Source organism: Chiloscyllium punctatum, chromosome 18 (genome assembly GCF_047496795.1).
Source record: "Chiloscyllium punctatum isolate Juve2018m chromosome 18, sChiPun1.3, whole genome shotgun sequence".
NCBI lineage: Eukaryota > Metazoa > Chordata > Chondrichthyes > Orectolobiformes > Hemiscylliidae > Chiloscyllium > Chiloscyllium punctatum.
The window spans coordinates 10,911,131-10,927,804 of NC_092756.1; the positions used below are offsets into that span (position 1 = coordinate 10,911,131).

At 45.5% G+C, this 16,674-nt stretch overlaps 1 non-coding gene across 1 annotated transcript; it reads left to right on the forward strand.

Annotated features, from left to right (window-relative positions):
* Positions 1 to 15,988: 15,988 nt before the first annotated feature.
* trnas-acu (transfer RNA serine (anticodon ACU)) lies at positions 15,989 to 16,073 on the forward strand. Its single transcript has one exon. It is a non-coding gene; the product is annotated as a tRNA-Ser (tRNA).
* The last annotated feature ends 601 nt before the right edge of the window (positions 16,074 to 16,674 follow it).

Here is a 16,674-nt window from a genome sequence, read left to right on the forward strand (position 1 = left end):
TGAATTCTACTGAATGATTAATTAGTGAATGGAGACATTCCCTTCACCACTCAGTCGAAACTCCATGGAACATTGAAAGAATTTACTCATACGCTTCCAGAGGACAGTCCTGCCATTACTGGGATGAATCAGTGAAAATTGCCCACGTATCCTCAAAGGCAAGGATTTCATTTTCCATTTTAGCAGATCATTGCAGCACTGAATCCCATGTGTGCGTTCATTAAAACCAAAACCGTTGCAGCAAGAGTTTAAAACTAAGATTTTGCAATCTGCTTGCATTGTTTGTCCCAAAAATTACATTCCATATTATGGTATGTTTGTGGATGAAAGCACTTTCTGAATCTTGAGCAATTATATTTCAGTTTTGTCAAAACATTATCATTCGCTGTTCTCTCTTTCCCTTTCAGTTTCCCGTTTTATATCACGTATTTATCAGTTTATCTTAAGTTTTCAATAATTTCAATCAATCTTCCTCCTGATTACCAATCCGAGAGAATGCCACAATTTTGTCAATTTATATGCAGTGCAGCTGAGGGGCGCGGTGACCAAGTGGAAAGGCATTGGTCACGTGAAATAAAAGGAGCCGGCTGGTGGAATCTGGCTGTTCCATCACAGTCATATTTAAAACATTTAACGTAATCTTTAGCCAAATCATATTGGCAGAAAATAAGAAAACAAAAATGAAAAAATTGCTGATGTTGAAAATCAAACAAAAACAGACGTTGCTGGAATATTTCAGGACGTCTGGCAGCATCTGTGGAGAGACGGACCCAATGGATGTGAAACGTTAACTGTGATTCATCTGCACAGATGCTGCCAGCACACCTGTGATTTTACAGCAATTTCTGTTTTTGTTTCAGATTGGCAGATTTTGTCGCAGTCCATGAGAACAGTGCTCATTAGAATCAAACAGACAGCATGGATCTGGTAGTGTGAAATGAGAAAGTAATAATGAATGAGTGGAGAGTGTTGGACTGGAAAAGCACAGCAGGTCAGGCAACATTCGTGAAGCAGGAGAATGGACGATTTAGGCATAAGCCATTCATCAGGAATTAGGCTTGTGAGTCGGGCAGAGGAACAAAGCTGAAGCCAGGTCCCAACTCGCAGGCACCTCCTCCTACAGACCACGATCACAATCTCTCCTCCCCTCAACAAACTATCATCTCCCAGACCATCCACAATCTCATCACCTCTGGGCATCTCCCATCCACAACCTTCAACCTCATTGTCCATGAACCGCGCACTCCCCGATTCTACCTCCTTCCTAAGATTCACAAACCTGACTGCCCCAGTCGACCTATTGTCTCATCCTGAGCCTGTCCCATCCGAATAATCTCTTCCTACCTTGAAACAAACTTCTCTTCCCAGTACAGGAAATGCCCACTTACAGTCGTGATACCCCTATGCACTTCACCTCCTCCAAGAATTTCGTTTCCCTGGCCACCAACGCGTCATCTTCACCATGGACACCCATTCCCTGCACAAATCCATCTGCCATGACAGAAGTCTGCAAGCCTTCCATTTCGAAATCTCACACCATCCCAACCAGTACCTTTCCACTGACTTACTCATCCAAGTGTCTTAACTGGTCCTCACAATCAACAACTTCTCTTTCCAATTCTCCCACTTCCTCCATCGAAACCCTCATAGGACCTAGCTATGCCTGCCTGTTTGTCAGATACGCGGAAGTGTTCATCATTTCGCAATTACACAGGCACCATCCTCCACCTGTTCCTCCGCTACATTGATGAATGTTTGGGACCACTTGGTGCTCCAACGAGGAGGTTGAATAGCTCACCAACTTTACCAACACCTTCCACTCCGACCTCAAATTTATCCGGATCATCTTGGCAACTTCACCCATCTTCCTGGACCTCTCCATCAGCGACTCTGGCGACTGACTAATTACAGTCATATACTACAAGCCCACCAACTCCCACATGTACCTAGACTACATCTCCTCCAAGCCTATCTCGTGTAAGAACGCCATTCCTTATTCCCAATGCCTCCACCTCCAGCACATCTGTTCCCAGGATGACCAATTGCACCCCAGGAAGAGCCAGTTGGTCTCCTTCTTCCACGATCACAAATTGCCTTCCCACGTGGTTGACAGCGCCCTCACGTTCATCACCTCCATTTCACACACCACCACCCTTGAAGCCATGCCTCTCAACGCAACAAGGACAGAACCACCTGGTGCTCACCTTACACCCCCATCAAACTGCGCATAAACGCATCATATTCTGCCACTGATGCCACCTCCAAACAGACACCACCACCAAAGATATATTTCGCTGCCCAGCCCTGCCAACATTCTGTAAAGATCATTCCCTTAATGAACCCTTCTTCAGGTCCACACATCCCCCCACCAGCCCACAACCCTCTCCTGGCACCTTTCACTGCCACCAAAGGAAGAGTGAAACTAGCACCCACACCACTCCCCTCACCTCAGCCAAGGCCAGAATGGACCATTCCACATCCATTAGAAATTCACCTGTACAGCTACCAATGTCATCTACTGAATCCGTTGCGCCCAGTGTGGTCTCCTCTGCATCAGGGAGACAGGAAACCTTCTTGCAGATCATTTCAGAGAACATCTCTCGGACACCCGCACCCACCAACTTCACCGTCCTGTGGCTGAACACTTCAACTCCCCCTCCTACCCCATCAAAGACATCCAGGTCTTGAACCTCACCACTGCCAAACCGATACCACCCAACGCCTGGAGGAGGAACACTACACCTACCGGCTTGGGACCCTCACACCACACGGGATAAATGTGAATTTGAACAGTTACCTCATTTCCCCTCCCCCAAGCCCAAGCCTTCAACTCGCCACCGCCCTCTCAGCCCAATCCATCACTGCAATATCTGACCTAATTTCTTTTCCCTCCTATTCATCTATCTATTGCTTTCCAGCTATTTCCCCTCAACCCCACACCATTTACATTTATCTCTCAGCCCGACTCACATGCCTTATTCGAGATTAAGGGCTTAAGCCTGAAACCTGAATTCTCCTGCGCCTCGGATGCTACCAGATGTCCTGTGCTTTTATAGCATCACACTACCAACTCTGATCTCCAGCATCTGCAGTCCTTACTTTATCCTTGGAATTATCAATGACCTTAGAGTGAAAAAACCCCTAGATTGCAGTGATCACAGTGTGACTGAGTTTTCCATTTATTTTGGGTGAGGGCAGGCTGGATCTGAGACGAGCGCTTAACATCTAAACAACGGGAATGGTATCAGATCGCAAAGTTTGGGTGGACTGAAGTGAAGTGGAAAATTATGTCAGAAGATGGGTCAGTACAACTGCATCACATCACCCAGACTGTAAATGACAATCAGAGATAGAAAATCAACTTCAGTGTGGGCACAATGACAGGTCAAGTGAAAAGGAGACAAGAGCAGACACTCAGGTGCAGTGGAATTAGTTATGTGAAATGATTCGATATATAAGCTACACCTTTACATATGGACTGCCCTCACATTGGACAAAGGAATTTCCTGCAGTATAACGGCGATATTTGCCTGAGACATCACAATGCTGAGAGACACTGACATAGTTTCTTCTGTAGCAGCGTGGCCTCGTAAAAGCATGATCGTCCCATCAACCAGAATTCAATACTTCAAAGCTCTCCTCTGCGCTGTACAACTTATTTGCTGCTCCTGTAGTCAGATCTTAATCGCTTCACTGTGTATCTTCTTCTGCTTCCTGCTTCATGGAAACACTTGAAACGTGAACAATTCCACTTTCCACTTTCACCAATCTTTTGCAACTCCCGAGTTGGCACAGGTACGAGTGACCGCTTGGCCTTCTCGAGCGCTCAATCAGGTGCAAGAGCCCTGCTGGAACTTAGCAAGTTTGATTGCGAACTTCCTCCAAATATCATTTATTTGAGAGAAAGAGAAATGTGCTGAGCTGGTGGGAAAGAGAGAAATGGGCCGTGGACTCTCTTCCCTCAGTAAAATGCAAATAAGTGCATTTTTGTGCTGCCCATTTGATGTTCAGAATCAATCTTCCCAGAACAATACAGCAGAAAGGCTTTTGATTTACAGGCGTCGGTTTCTTTGCTGCAATCGGACTTCAGTTAACATCTGAGTCCCAACTGTCCCAGATGAAGCGACTCCGAATGAAACCCTCACTCACTGAGAACCAACCCCACAGCCAGGTGCTGCGGGGCTGCAGGCAGTCCAAAGCGGAAAAGAGGATTAAAAACGAGCCATTATTTCTCCCTCAGCCACTCGGTCACAGAGACAGACAGAGGGACGGCAGAGACGTGTGACGTCATTCACGTGCCGACAGAAGCCGTTCAGCCCATCGAGTCCATGGTAAATCTCTATCGCTTGCTTCTCTCTGAGGTTATTCATCATCAGTGCTGCTTGTTCTAATATGAATGAACTGTATCTGTGTCGATATGCTGTCTCCAACATACTGAACCACATGTCATTCCCGGCTGTTCATTTCACTGGAGGACCCTGCTGTGTGACACAGCGTGGGGAAGAACTGCAAGGCTGTTAAAATAATGACTGCAGATGCTGGAAACCACATTGTGGATTAGTGTGCTGGAAGAGCACAGCAGTTCAGGCAGCATCCGTGTATCTTCGAAATCGACGTTTCGGGCAAAAGCCCTTCATCAGGAATAAAGGCAGTGAGCCTGAAGCGTGGAGAGATAAAGCTAGAGGAGGGTGAGGGTGGGGGGAAAGTAGCATAGAGTACAATGGGTGAGTGGGGGAGGGGATTAAGGTGATAGGTCAAGGAGGAGAGGGTGGAGTGAATCGGTGGAACAGGAGATAGGCAGGTAGGACAAGTCCGGCTAAGTCATGGGGACAGTGCTGAGCTGGAAGTTTAGAACTAGTGTGAGGTGGGGGAAGGGGAAATGAGGAAACTGTTGAAGTCCACATTGATGCCCTGGGGTTGAAGTTTTCCGAGGTGGAAGATGAGTCGTTCTTCCTCCAGGCATCTGGTGGTGAGTGAGCAGCGGTGAAGGAGGCCCAGGACCTCCATGTCCTAGGCAGAGTGCGAGGGGGAGTTGAAATGTTGGGCCACGGGGCGGTGTGGTTGATTGGCGTGGTTGTCCTGGAGATGTTCCTTAAAACGCTCTGCTAGGACGCGCCCAGTCTCCCCAATGTAGAGGAGACCGCATCGGGAGCAACGGTTACAATAAATGATATTAGGGGATGTGCAAGTAAAACTTTGATGGATGTGGAAGGCTCCTTTCGGGCCTTGGATAGAGGTGAGGGAGGAGGTGTGGGCGCAGGCTTTCCAGTTCCTGCCGTGGCAGGGGAAAGTGCCAGGATTGGAGGGTGGGTTGTAGGGGGCGTGGACCTGACCAAGTAGTCACGAAGGGAACGGTCTTTGCGGAAGGCAGAAATGGTTGGGGAGGGAAATATATCCCTGGTGATGGGTCTGTTTAGACGTAGTGGAAATGTCGGTGGATGATTTGGTTTATGAGAAGGTTGGTAGGGTGGAAGGTGAGTACCATGGGCGTTCTGTCCTTGTTACGGTTGGAGGGGTGTGCTCTGAGGGTGGAGGTGCGGGATGTAGACGAGATGCGTTGGATGGCATCTTTAACTACGTTCGAAGGGAAATTGCCGTCTCGAAAGAAAGAGGCCATCTGCTGTGTTTTGTGGTGGAACTGGTCCTCCTGGGAGTAGATCCAGCGAAGGCGGAGGAATTGGGAATACGGGATGGCATTTTTGCAAGAGGTAGGTTGGGAAGAGGTGTGGAAGTGGTAGGGTGGGAAGAGGTGTGCATCAGGTCAAATCTCCGTCACATTCGTGACTGTTGTTCTTATGTTTATTTTTTCTCTACGTGTGCTGAAGTAACACAGTGAGGGATCAATTACTGTTATCAGACATACATGTAGGGCCGTAATAAATGCTGAAGTTGTGAGATTCGAGCAGTGTTTATTAACATAGACCATTCACTGTTCGAAGCTCAGGCTCAGGAATTTGACAGAGAGCGAATTTGAGCAAAGGTTGAGCCGGGGCGTTTACCCCATGATGTAACACGAGTTTCTGTGGTTGCTTTGTTGTTCACCTCATTTCTGTGTCTTGCATCATTGAGGATTTTGAAGTTGTCCCCTCTATACAAAAGGCCCGTGCTTATGCAACATTGTACAAAAGATGCAGTCCAATAACAGCCGATGCTAATTCTGTCTACTTATCCAGATATTGACACCTGGAAACAGCACTGTGCACTCTCCTCGAGTCTGGAAAACAACTTCCTCACATATAATGCTATATTCTCGCTCTCATGGTGCTGTTCATTCCATCGGCTTCTGTTTTTCACAGAATCCGATTCAATCGATCTTGTCACTGTGTCATTTCTTTCCATGTGGTCAGATCTTGTGAACAGAATACCACAGTGGTAGTGCACTGGGCCCATAACCCAGAAGTCAGACCATACTCAGGGAACCGTATTCTGGTCTTGATCATTTCATGAACACCAGGAAGAGATATCTATGCTCTTCAAAATTTAATTACCTGTTTTAAGAAGAAAGGTAAATAGTTCCTGGTTCCTGCTTTTGTTACCACACGGACCAAGATTGTAAATGCTGGAACCAGTCGAGACTGTCCGCTCTCCCACATCCAACTTATCCCCAGGTTGTGTTAAGATGATGGTCTGAATCGCTTCCTTCTCTTCCCTGTCACTCTAGGATGATGTGAGCTGTGAAATCTTTGACGTGAAGTGGAGGCAACGTGGAAAAATGTATACACGGCAGGTGCGTGAGCGACGGGACTCGCTGCAGTAACATCCCATGCTGATTCAGACAGCAGAAGCCTCCCTGTGACTTCGAGAAGCACAGACACTGTTCCCGAATAATGGGGAGAGGTTCACTCTTTCCTCGCAGTTCTGCATTTTCTAGCTCTCTCCAGTGGCATTATTTGGCCAATGGTTCCAAAAAGAAAATGATTTCTTGTGCATGCACGATCTCCCTTTTCTACACCTTTCCAGAATTCCCATACTTCCCACTCCCGCCAGCCCCCTACCCCGCTCCACACACCCATGTTTGATAGGGAGCTAGAGATCGCGTTCAAGCTGCTCGACACTAATACTGCGTGACAATGGAGGATGAGTTCGTCCTGTTCTCAATGAAGATCGCCCTGTTCCGGGAAAGCAGCTAGCACAGCCTCCTGGGAGAAGCGAGTCAGAATGGAAAGGAGCTGTTATTAAATCTCTGTGCTTCTTTCACTCCGAAACAGCAGAAATAGCCTTAGTTAACCAAAAGCTCACCTGATTTCTGGTTACCACGTCTGGCGCCGTTCTGGCTCGTTTGTCTCGGGTGTGACATTGCTTCATACAGGTGACATATGTGCGAGAGCTCTCGCGTTCACATTGCGGATGAGCCTTGGAATTTTGCACACTACTTCATTTTTGACTGTGAAGATATGATTTCGATGAGATCGGTTTCAGATAAAGATTCCAAAGCTTGAAAACATACACAAGCAAGTTCAAGAACCGCTTCTTCTCGGCCATTGCTGCTCTGAGAAATGGATTGTATAACTTGAAATAATGCTGAACTTGCCAATGTGGATTTTGCTGAGCGCACGTCCGATACGGAGTAACCTGAATTCCTAAGTCTGGCCAAATTTTGCTTTCCTCACGCTGTGATCTGCATGTCCTTGATGACTATGATCCGACTTTACCATCGCAAACAACGCTTTCCACTGTACTTAGGTCCATGTGACAATCAATCAATCAAAACACAGTCATTTCCTCATTGCGTGGAGTCAGCAGAGCGCAGGTGGGCTGCATGGCCTCAGTCTGCAGTGTGACACATTTTGTGATTCTGATTGAAATTGCAAATAAAACAGCAGAATTGGGGAAGTTACACGGTGGTTATATTGACACAGCCGGGACACATATGTGCCACAGTGTATCACACAATAACAGTGAAGATATTTTAACGTCATCCTCGAAGGTACATGCTACAAAAACCTGAAGACTACGGGAAACCGCTGTGGTCAGCGATAACAGAGCGGCCCAAAGGGATTGTGGTGGGCGCATAATCCAGAAATTAATGAATGAAAAGCATCCTCTGCTCGATGACAATTCCAGCTTATAGTGTGTGTACTGCAACTGCCAGAGTTTCGCTATAACAGTGCTCCGTTCTTCACATTACATATTGATGAGCCATCTGCATCCTGTCACTCAATGGTATCTGAAATAGATACAACCGCCACATTTATGCATTTGAGGAAACACACATTTGAAGTTATGGAAGATTTTTTTGTTATTCTCTGTAGGTCTGTTATGAAGTGATTCGCAAAGTCACTTGACTGAGCTGGGAATACACTGGCGAAGGTGAGAGAAATCAGTTGGTGTGTGGGCCATACCCCTGACGCCTTGCAGTTATTCCCCACGCTGTGTCACACAGCAGGGTCCTCCGGTGGAATGAACAGTCATGAACGACATGTGGACCAGTATGTTGGACACAGCATTTCAACACAGACACAGTTTCCTATTATTACAACAAGCACCACTGATGATGAATACCCTCAGAGAGAAGCAAGTGACAGAGATTGACCGTGGACTCGATTGTCTGAACGACTTCTGTCGGCACGTGAATGACGTCACACGTCTCTGCCGTCCCTCTCCTTGTCTCTGTGACAGAGTGGCTGAGGGAGAAATAATGGCTCGTTTTTAATCCTTCATTCCGCTTTGGACTGCCTGCAGCCCCACAGCTCCTGGCTGTGGGGATGGTTCTCAGTGAGTGAGGGTTTCATTCGGAGTCGCTTCATCTGGGACAGTTGGGACTCAGATGTTAACTGATGCCCGATTGCAGCAATGAAAACGACGCCTCTGAAACAAAAGCCTTTCAGCAGGATTGTTCCGCGAAGATTGATTCTGAACATCAAATGGGCAGCACAAAAATGCACTTATTTGCATTTTACTGAGGGAAGAGAGTCCACGGCCCATTTCTCTCTTTCCCACCAGCTTAGCACCTTTCTCTCTCTCTCAAATAAATGATATTTGGAGGAAGTTCGCAATCAAAGTTGCTAAGTTCCAGCAGCGCTCTTGCACCTGGCTGTGCCCGTGAGAGGAAGCTTCAGAGCATATCCGCACTTACATCCCCTCATAATGCCTACAAGTGGAGGGAAATGGCTGAATACTCTGCCAATAGAGACAGCTCAGTCCCCGGGGATGGGATAAACAGCACCGTCTCGGTGGGGACATTCTGCAGATCAGACACAGTCCACTTTATCATTCAAATCATACCAGAGTGAGAGCGCTCGAGAAGGCCAATCGGTCACTCGTACCTGTGCCAACTTGGGAGTTGCAAAAGATTGGTGAAAGTGGAAACTGGATTTGTTCACGTTTCAAGTGTTTCCTTGAAGCAGATAGCAGAAGAAGATACACAGTGAAGCGATTGAGTTCTAACTACAGGGGCAGCAAATAAGTTGTACAGCGCAGAGGAGAGCTTTGAAGTATTGAATTCTGGTTAATGGGACAATCATGCTTTCACTAGGCCACGCTGCTACAGAAGAAACTATGTCAGTGTCTCTCAGCATTGTGATGTCACAGGCAAATGTCGCCGTTACACTGCAAGAAATTCCTTTTTCCAATGTGAGGGCAGACCATATGTAAAGTAGCTTGTATATCGAATCATTTGACAGAAATTGGTCCACTGCACCTGTGTGTTCTATTGTCTCCTTTCCACTTTACCTGTCATTGTGCCTGCACTGAAGTTGATTTTCGACTTGTGCGAGTCTTTTACAATCTGGATGATGTGATGCAGTTGTACGGACCCATCTTCTGGCAGTATTCCACTTCACTTCAGCCCGCCCTAACTTCGCTATCAGATACTTTCCAGTTGTTAAGGTGTTAAGTGCTCATCTCAGACCCAGCCTGCCCTCACCCAAAATAAATGGATAACTCAGTCACAATGTGATCACTGCAATCGAGGGATATCTTCATTCCAAGGTTATTGATAATTCCAATGATAATGTTAAGACTTCAGATGCTGGAGATCAGAGTTGGTAGTGTGATGCTGAAAAAGCACAGCAGATCAGGTAACATCCGAGGATCCGGATAATTCTGGTTTCAGGCTTAAGCCCTTCATGAGGAATAAGGCTTATGAGTCAGGGCTGAGAGATAAATGGAAGTGGTGTGTGGTTGAGGGGAAAGAGCTGGAAAGCAATAGATGGATGAATAGGAGGGAGAGGATAATAGGTCAGAAGTGGCAGTGATGCAATGGGTCGAGAGGGCGGCGGCGAGCTGAAGGCTTATGCTTGGGGGAAATGAGGAAACTGTTCGAATTCACATTTATCCCGTGTGGTGTAAGGGTCCCAAGGCAGAATATTTGGCATTCCTCTTCCAGGCGTTGGGTGGTAACGGTTTATCAGTGGAGGAGGTCCAGTACCTGCAAGCCTTTGATGGGGTAGGAGGGGGAGTTGAAGTGCTCAACCACGGGACGGTGAAGTTGTTGAGTGCAGGTGTCCCAGAGATATTCTCTGAAATGATCTGCAAGAAGGTATCCTGTCTCCCTGATGTAGAGAAGGCCACACTGGGCGCAACGGATGCAGTAGATGACATTGATATCTGTACATGTGAATTTACAACGGATGTGGAATGATCCCTTCGGGCCTTGGTTGTAGATGAGGAGAGTTGTGTGGGTGCTAGTTTCACCCTTCATTTGGTGGCAGTCAAAGGTGCCAGGAGACGGTTATGGGCTGGTGGGGGGGAGTGTCGACCTGAAGAGGGGGACATGGAGGGAATGTTCTTTCTGCAGTGCTGGCAGAGCTGGGTAGCGAAATATATCTCTGGTGGTGGTGTCTGTTTGGAGGTGGCACCCAGTGGCAGAATATGATGCGTTTTATGCGGAGGTTGGTGGGGTGGGAGGTGAGCACCAGGAAGCTCTGTTCTTGTTGTGTTGAGAGGCGTGGGGTTCAAGGGTGGTGTTGCGTGAAGTGGAGGCGATGCACTGGAGGGCATTGTCAACGAACCTGGACAGGCAATTTGTGACCGTGGATGAAGGAGACGAACTGGGACTCTCAGAGGTGTAATTGGTCATCCTGGGGTCAGATGTGTTGGAAGCTGTGGAATTGGGAATAAGGAATGTCGTTTTTACACGGGATAGGGTTGGAGGAGATGTAGTCTACACACCTTTGGGAGTCGGTGGGCTTGTAGTATATGTCTTTAATTAGTCAGTCGCCAGAGACGGTGATGGAGATGTCGAGGAAGGCTAAGGAAGTTGCCAAGATGATCCGGATAAATTTGAAGTCCGTGTGGAAGGTTTTCGTAAAGTTGCTGAGCTATTGAACCTCTTCGTTGGAGCACCAAGTGGCGCTAATACATTCATCAATGTAGCTGAGGAACAGGTGGAGGATGGTGCCTGTGTAACTGCGAAAGATGGACAGTTCCGTTCATCTGACAAACAGGCAGGCATAGCTAGGTCCTATGCAGGTGCCCATGGCTATCACCGTCGTTGGAGGAAGTGGGAGAATTGGAAAGAGAAGTTGTTGATTGTGAAGACCAGTTCAGTCAGGTGGGTGAGGATGTCGGTGGAAGGGTACTGGTTGGGATGGTGTGAGATTAAGAAATGGAAGGCTGGCAGACGTCTGTCATTGCAGATGGATTTGTACAGGAACTGGATGCCCATGGTGAATATGGCGTGTTGAGGGCCAAGGAAACGAAATTCTTGGAGGAGGTGAAGTGCATAGGGGTGTCACGACTGTAAGTGGGCATTTCCTGAACTGGGGAGATAGGATTGTGTCCATGTAGGAAGAGAATATTCGGATGGGACAGGCTCAGGATGAGACAATAGGTCGACTGGGGCAGTCAGGTTTTTGTATCTTAGGAAGGAGGTAGAATCGGGGAGTGCGCATTTCACGGACAATGAGGTTTGAGGTTGTGGATGGAAGATGCCCAGAGGTGATGAGATTGTGGATGGTCTGGGAGATGATAGTTTGGTGAGGGGAGGAGAGTTTGTGATCGTGGTCTGTAGGAGGAGGTGCCTGCGAGTTTGTGCCTGGCTTCAGCTTTGTTCCTCTGCCCGACTCACATGCCTAATTCCTGATGAATGGCTTATGCCTAAATCGTCCATTCTCCTGCTCCTCGGATGTTGCCTGAACTGCTGTACTTTTCCAGTACAACACTCTCCACTCATTCATTATTACTGTCTCATTTCACACTAACAGATCCATGCTGTCTGTTTGATTCTAATGAGCACAGTTCTCATGAACTGCGACAAAATCTGCCAATCTGAAACAAAAACAGAAATTGCTGTAAAATCACAGGTGTGCTGGCAGCATCTGTGCAGATGAATCAGTTAACGTTTCACATCCATTGGGTCCGTCTCTCCACAGATGCTGCCAGACGTCCTGAAATATTCCAGCAACGACTGTTTTGTTTGATTTTCAACATCAGCAATTTTTTAGTTTTTGTATTCTTATTTTCTGCCAATATGATTTGGCTAAAGATTATGTTAAATGTTTTAATATGACTACGATGGAATGGCAAGATTCCACCAGCTCGCTACTGCTACTTGGTTCACGTGACCAATGCCTTTCCACTTTGTCACCGCGCCCTAAAGCTGCACCTCATATAAATTGACAAAATTGTGGCATTCTCTCGGATTGGTAATCAGGAGCGAGATTGATTGAAATTATTGAAAACTTAAGATAAACTGATAAAATGCAGGATATAAAACGGGAAACTGAAAGGGAAAGAGAGAACGGCGAATGATAATGTTTTGACAAAACTGAAATATAACTGCTCAAGACTCAGAAAGTGCTTTCATCCACAATCATACCAGAATGTGGAATGTAATTTTTGGGACAACCAATGCAAGCAGATTGCAAAATCTTAGTTTTAAAGTCTTGCTGCAACTGTTTTGGTTTTAATGAACGAACCCATGGGATTCGGTGCTGTAATGATATCCGAAAATAGAAAAGGAAATCCTTGCCTTCGAGGGTACGTGGGGAATGTTCACTGATTCATCTCAGTAATGGCAGGACTGTCATCTGGTAGCATATGAGTAAAATCTTTCAATGTTCCATGGAGTTTCGAACGAGTGGTGAAGGGAATGTCTCCATTCACAAATTAATCATTCAGTAGAATTCAATACAGGGACCCATGAAATGATGAACAAATTGAACAAGTACACGGACATACGATACACAATATCTATGAGAATTACTATGTGAAACCTGTTGATTTCAGATCCACGGTGGTCTTTGGTGATGGCATTTGCTGTCCAGAACCAGTCTGCACTGGAATGACGGGAGACACACTATGAAGTAATTGAACTTCAGTCACCTTTAGAAATAGCTAAGACTGACTCAGGACACGGGGATATAGAGATGTTGGCCGTACAAACCTTTCAGACATCACGTGGAAGAATAAAGGAAGTGATCAATAATGTTCGTCTCCAAAGACGATGTTCATGAACTGGATAGATCGTAATTAACCTTATTGGAGTTTATAAATGGAGACGTCATATTTAAAAAGCAAAGAGTTCATAGTGTAACTGTAAAATCTTTTGGTCACACTCAGTGGGAACATTGTGTGTAATCCTTGTCCTCATTCACCACCAAAAACATGTGAAGAAGTTAGAAAGGGCACAGACGCTGTTTCCTGGATAGCAAGATATTCGAAAGCCAAGTGACGTTGTTTACTGAGACATAAAATTATCAGAAAAGATACAACCAGTTTCATCGTGATGATAGAAAGAATAAAGGAGTTTATTCACGAGATTCGGAAATGCCGGAGCAAAAACACGCAAATTTGATTTAAACAAATGAGATTTTCACATAACCCAAGGTTTGAATGAGTAAATCAGGGAAAGTCCCTCTTTCGAGTGAATCAAGAACTTTCGTTAGAGCTTCAAAACCATTACTGAATGATAAAGAAAAGTTTGGATGAGAGTTTCTTCCACTCAATAGAGTTTTTTCAATCGTGAACGACTTTACAGAAATAAAACGTAGAAGCTGACTTCAGAGTGTTTTAAAAGATACACGAACAAACGTACAAGGAGAGAATTTACCATTGAGTGAAAGTCAGTGTGGTTGCGAATCAATTTCGAATTTGTTGACTTCAGACACAAAGACATTTCATAAACATGTACAACTGAATAAGACTGAGTATAACAAATTCATGGATTGGTAAGCTGTGACGTATTATTCAAGGTGAAACTCTGTAAATGGAGCTCATGTCCTAAAATAACTGCAGAAAGAAGTTATATCCTAATGAGTAGGAATTGAATCGTCACTTGGAGAGGCAACACCTACTTTAAAGACTTGACCACATTCACATGATGTTATGGATATTTCGTACATTCTTAACTCCACCCAAGAAATCCACCAAGAAGACTCTGTCATTTTGTGTTGTTAACCCCCTGTACTTCTCTGCAGCACGCCATTTACGATAAAATATGCTCAGACCAAAATTCAATTCGATACAATATTCAAACGGTCCTATGTGATTTCTTTTTTTTAATCATTGCAATAACCTATGTGAGTTTGCAACAAACTCTGTCCATGAAACCAGTTCAACATCTATTTTCCCGGAATTTAAAGCAGTGCACATGGGAAACGTTATTCATCTGCTGAAAAATCATCCTTGGCTCTTTCTCCACATACGTCTCTTCACGTTTTAGATACTTGCAGTATATTTGTTGATCAAGGAGTCATTATCCAGAAAAGGCCGTTTCTCAACCCACAAACACGGGTATTTTCCCATAAACTTGGCTTTGCTCAATATCACCTTCAATCCGTACCCCGCAACACGACGACAAATTGAAGCTGCTCCATGTGAGACTCAAACTTAAAACTTCGGCACAGCACAGCCCACTATACTGGAACAGAGATACCGTGCACTGGTCACCTTCAGCACAGGAGCAACACATTAATGCTTACCTCTACATTCCTGGTTTTACTTTATCCTTTGGGAAACCGAGTTTCTCTGATTCCATGGCGAGTAACGTGGATTATATGATCATCTTCACCAGTGGTTCTGTCCCCGAGTGAGGAAAGTGGTGAGGTACTCATTGTAAAGATGGGTAGATTGATGAAATGTACAATTTCATGTTTTGCCTTCAATAAACGATGAGCTTTTTATTTTGTTTTGCATCTGTAGAAATCTTAAAATCCTCATCTTGAACAGACTGAATGGCAGATCTCCATTGTGTCTCTGGCATTAAATTTCAAAGTGTAAACCCCCCCTGAATTCTTCCACCGCAGTCCGCTGTTTGGCAAGTGTTCCTGTTGAGTTAAATGCACTTCCGTGTGTGTCACCTGCTGCTCCCAGCATGCGCTCTGACACTGCACTCATTTTCCTTCTGACACTTGTTCACTGTGTTGCTGTGATCATACAGTGACTTGGTGTCGCACGGCCCAGGAAAATGATACAGAACAAGGTTTTAGCATTGTTGAGTTCAATTGTCAGTTTAGCGTTATTTTGGATTTTTAAATTATCTGTTCTTTACAAAAGTGCGTGTCAAAAACATCTGAGCGGAAGTTAGGTGTTCCGAATAATGACATTGAGCACTATGCACTCTCCTCCAGTCTGGAAAACAATTCCTCACAGGTAATTTAATAGACAATACACACAGTTGCAGGAGTAGGCCATTCTGCCCTTCGACCCAGCACCACCATTCATTATGATCATGGCTGAACATCCTCAATCTGTATCCTGTTCCTGCCTTCGTCCCATAACCCATGATTCCACTATCCTTAAGAGCTCTATACAACGCTGTATTGAAAGAAAACCTCCTGCTGTCTCGGGTTCTTCATTCCGTTGACTTCAAATCTTCACAGAATTCAACAGACCTTGTTACATATTCATTTCCTCATTTTTGTTCAGATCACTGTGTGTAGAGTGTGAAATGGGAGTGCACTTGCCTCAGAAACCAGAGATAAGACCATAGTCCTGGAACTGTACTGTGTTATTTATCATTTCACCAACACCAGGGAGAAATATCTGCTGCTCTGCATAATTTACGCAATTCAATTATTCATAAGTTCATTCTCATTCCCGCATTGGTGACGTGATGCCCGAGAGGTTAAGGCGATGGTCTACTAATCCATCGTGCTTTGCACGCGTGGGTTCGAATCCCACTGTCATCGACTGTTCTCCAATAGCCACAGATGTTGTATTGAAATCGAGACTCCAATGGTCAGTTTATCTGTATCAACGCTATTATGGAATCTCAAAGCATGGTTTGACCCTGTTAACGAATCTGCATTGAAATGTCGGTTGCCTTGGGATAATGAAAAAGAGCGTGATTGTCGTTTTCATGTCAAGTTGCTGTGAACGTTTTTCCGTTTGAAAGACATCCAGGAAAATCAAATAACGAGAGCTGCGAAGTGCATGTTTATGCAAAGGGATTCTTAATGAATCTTTTGTCAGATGAAATCTGGAGGAGGTTGAGTAGAAGTTATTCATCCTGGTGAGAAGAGCACAGCGAGACAACAAAAAATAATGGAGATACTTCAAAAGGGGCAGGGCGTGGGTGTAGGGGCACTGAGAACTGGCTGTAAATGCACAGTGGAGAATTGCCGCTGTGGGTGCCGTGCATGGGCACGGAGAGACTTACACATTGGTCTCGCCCTTGCCACTTGCTGTCGCCATTGATGAAGGCTGGACATAAGGCACAGATAAACACAAGATGAGGGAAGCAAGCTCCCTCTCGTTATGCACACACTGGATGCATCATATTGAACTATG